This window comes from Zea mays, chromosome 6 (genome assembly GCF_902167145.1).
Source record: "Zea mays cultivar B73 chromosome 6, Zm-B73-REFERENCE-NAM-5.0, whole genome shotgun sequence".
NCBI lineage: Eukaryota > Viridiplantae > Streptophyta > Magnoliopsida > Poales > Poaceae > Zea > Zea mays.
In genome coordinates this window covers 166,244,027-166,248,488 of record NC_050101.1, presented here as the reverse complement: position 1 = coordinate 166,248,488, position 4,462 = coordinate 166,244,027, and positions in this window count along the sequence as shown.

Here is a 4,462-nt window from a genome sequence, read left to right as displayed (position 1 = left end):
ACAGTAACACCTATATCCGTAAAAAGATAGTTGTAACCCATTTTACATAATTGTGAAACTGAAAGCAAGTTATAATCTAAAGAATCTACAAGAAAAACATTGGAAATAGAGTGGTCAGGTGATATAGCAATTTTACCCAATCCTTTGACCAACCCTTGATTTCCATCCCCGAATGTGATAGCTCGTTGGGGATCTTGGTTTCTCTCGTAGGAGGAGAACATCTTATTCTCCCCTGTCATATGGTTTGTGCACCCTCTATCGATGATCCAACTTGAGCCCCCGGATGCATAAACCTACAAAACAATTTTAGTTCTTGATTTTAGGTACCCAAACGGTTTTGGGTCCTTTGACATTAGATACAAGAACTTTGGGTACCCAAACACAAGTCTTTGACCCCTTGTGTTTGCCCCCAACATATTTGGCAACTACTTTGCCAGATTTGTTAGTCAAAACATAGGATGCATCAAAAGTCTTAAATGAAATGTTATGATCATTTGATGCACTAGGAGTTTTCTTCTTAGGCAATTTAGCACGGGTTGATTGCCTAGAACTAGATGCCTCACTCTTATACATAAAAGCATGATTAGAGCCAGAGTGAGGCTTCCTAGAGTGAATCCTCCTAATCTTGTGCTCGGGATAACCGACAGGGTACAAAATGTAACCCTTGTTATCCTGAGGCATGGGAGCCTTGCCCTTAACAAAGTTAGACAATATTTTAGGAGGGGCATTAAGTTTGACATTGTCTCCCTTTTGGAAGCCAATGCTATCCTTGATGCCAGGGCGTCTCCCACTATAAAGCATACTACGAGCAAATTTAAATTTTTCATTATCTAGCTCATGCTCGGCAATTTTAGCATCTAATTTTGCTATATGATCATTTTGTTGTTTAATCAATGCCATGTGATCATGAATAGCATCAATGTTAACATCTCTACATCTAGTGCAAATTGTAACATGCTCAACGGTAGATGTAGAGGGTTTGCAAGATTTTAGTTCAACAATCTTAGCATGTAAAATGTCATTTTCGCTTCTAAGATTGGAAATGGAAGCATTGCAAACATCTAAGTTTTTAGCCTTAGCAATTAATTTCTCATTTTCAATCCTAAGGCTAGCAAGAGAAACATTCAATTTTTCAATCTTAGCAAGTAAACTAGCATTATCATCTCTAAGATTGGAAATTGAATCATCACATATATTTGAATCAACCTTAGCAATTAATCTAGCATTCTCATTTCTAAGGTTGGCAATGACATCATGGCAAGTGCTTAGCTCACTAGATAATTTTTCACATTTTTCTACTTCTAGAGCATAAGCATTTTTAACCTTAACATGCTTCTTTTTTCCTTAATTAGAAAGTCCTCTTGGGTGTCCAAGAGTTCATCCTTCTCATGAATAGCACTAATTAATTCATTCAACTTTTCTTTTTGTTGCATGTTTAGGTTGGCAAAAAGAGTGAGCAAATCATCCTCCTCATCACTAGAATCATCCTCATCACTAGAGGTTGCATATTTAGTGGAGGATTTTGATTTTACCTTCTTCCTTTTGCCGTCCTTTGCCATGAGGCACTTGTGGCCGACGTTGGGGAAGAGGAGCCCTTTGGTGACGGCGATGTTGGCGGCGTCCTCGTCGGAGGAGGAGTCGGTGGAGCTCTCGTCGGAGTTCCATTCCCAGCAAACATGGGCATCGCCGCCCTTCTTCTTGTAGTGCCTCTTCTTTTCTCTCCTCTTGCCCTTCTTGTCGTTATCCCTGTCACTGTCACTTGATAATGGATATTTTGCAATAAAGTGACCGGGCTTACCACACTTGTAGCACACCTTCTTGGAGCGGGACTTGTAGTCCTTCCCCCTCCTTTGCTTGAGGATTTGGCGAAAGCTCTTGATGATGAGCGTCATCTCCTCATTATCGAGCTTGGAGGCGTCAATGGGTAGTCTACTTGATGTAGACTCTTCCTTCTTCTCCTCCGTCGCCTTGAATGCGACCGGTTGTGCTTCGGGTGTGGAGGAGGTGCCTTGCTCGATGAATTTCTTTGAGCCTTTGATCATCAACTCAAAGCTTACAAATTTGCCTATTACTTCCGCGGGAGACATTAGTGTGTATCTACGATCACCATGAATTAATTGGACTTGCATAGGGTTAAGGAAAACGAGTGATCTAATAATAACCTTAACCATTTCATGGTCATCCCATTTGGTGCTCCCGAGGTTGCGCACTTGGTTCACCAAGGTCTTAAGCCGGTTGTACATTGCTTGTGGCTCCTCCCCTTGGTGAAGCATGAAGCGACCGAGCTCCCCCTCGATCGTCTCCCGCTTAGTGATCTTGGTCACCTCGTCTCCTTCATGTGCGGTCTTGAGCACATTCCAAATTTCCTTTGCGCTCTTCAGCCCTTGCACCTTATTATACTCTTCTCGACTTAGAGAGGCGAGGAGTATAGTTGTGGCTTGGGAGTTGAAGTGTTGGATTTGTTCGACCTCCTCCGAGTCGTAATCCTTGTCTCCCTTCTTTGGTACCTGCGCTCCATACTCAATAATATCCCATATGCTTTTGTGGAGTGAGGTTAGGTGATGCCTCATTTTATCACTCCACATAGAATAATCTTCACCTTCTAGCATAGGTGGTTTGCCTAATGGAACGGAAAGTAATGGAGTGCATTTTGTAATACGAGGGTAGCGAAGGGGCATCTTACTATACTTCTTGCGCCCATGGCGCTTAGAAGTGACAGATGCCGATTCAGAGCCGGAGGTGGAGGGTGACGAAGAGTCGGTCTCGTAGTAGACCACCTTCTTCATCTTCTTCTTCTTGTCACCCTTCCGTTGGGACTTGATGGAGGAAGAGAATTCCTCCTTGTGCTGGTGGGCGGACTCCCTTGAGTGCGTTTTCCCCGAGCTTACGGACTTGTCGCCTGTCCCGAGCTCCCTCTTGGCGGATGCTCTCGACATCACTTCGAGCGGTTAGGATCTATTCAAGCACCAGCCTCTGATACCAATTGAAAGTCGCCTAGAGGGGGAGTGAATAGGGCAAATCTGAAATTTACAAACTTAAGTACAACTACAAGCCGAGTTAGCGTTAGAAATATGAACGAGTCCGAGAGAGAGAGCAAAAAATAAATCGCAAGCAAATAAAGAGTGAGACACAAGGATTTGTTTTACCGAGGTTCGGTTCTTGCAAACCTACTCCCCGTTGAGGTGGTCACAAAGACCGGGTCTCTTTCAACCCTTTTCCTCTCTCAAACGGTCACTTAGACCGAATGAGCTTCTCTTCTCAATCAAACGGGACACTAAGTCCCCGCAAGGACCACCACACAATTGGTGTCTCTTGCCTCAGTTACAATTGAGTTGATCACAAGAAAGAATGAAGAAAAGAAGCAATCCAAGCACAAGAGCTCAAATGAACACAAGTCACTCTCTCACTAGTCACTATTTGATTAGGAATGATCTTTGGACTTGGGAGAGGATTTGATCTCTTTAGTGTGTCTTGTATTGAATGCTAGCTCTTGTAAGGTGTAGGAAGTATGAAAACTTGGATACAATGAATGGTGGGTGGTTGGGGTATTTATAGCCCTAACCACCAAACTAGCCGTTTGGTGAAGGCTGCTGTCGCATGGCGCACCGGACAGTCCGGTACGCCACCGGACACTGTCCGGTGCGCCTGCCACGTCACCCAACCGTTGGATTCTGACTGTTGGAGTTTCTGTCTACTGGGCCACCGGACAGTCTGGTGGTGCACCGGACAGGTCCTATAGACTGTCCGGTGCGCCTTCTGGCGCGTGCCTGACTTCTGCGCGCACTGTAGCGCATTTAATGCTGTTGCAGGCGACCGTTGGCGCTGAAGTTTCTAGGACTAAATCAACTGGATTATACTCTAAATGTGTTTGTTTAAGTCTCAGGAAAATCCTCCCAAAAGTTGAAGTCAAATGGAGAAAGAACGGAGGAAAAAGCACTTAGTGTGTTGTTGGCTGGTGCATAGGACAGTGAATAGTAGCTGTCCGGTGCATAGGACAGTGAATAGTAACTCTGTCCGGTGCATAGGACAGTGAATAGTGACATGTCCGATGCATAGGACAGTGCATAGTAACTCCGTCCGGTGCACATGACAGTGAATAGTGACCTGTCCGGTGCACATGACAGTGAATAGTAACATATTCGGTGCACAGGACAGTGAATAGTAACATGTCCGGTGCACCAAGGGCTAGCTCTTCCAGATAAGGAAACTGTCAATTAGATCCGTTAATGTTCACTGTCCGGTGCGCCACCGGACAGTCCGGTGCACCCACAACTAGGGAAGGCTGGGAGCTTCCAAATGAAGCTCCAACGGCTCCTAGGCCCTTTGGGGCTATAAAAGGGACCCCTAGGCGCCTCAAACAAGTACACAAGAGCAGCCAACAAGTGCATACATCATTTGGATCAATTCTCTCTCTCCCTCTCTTGTGTATCTCTCTAGTTTGTGTAGAGGCAAAGTTATAAGC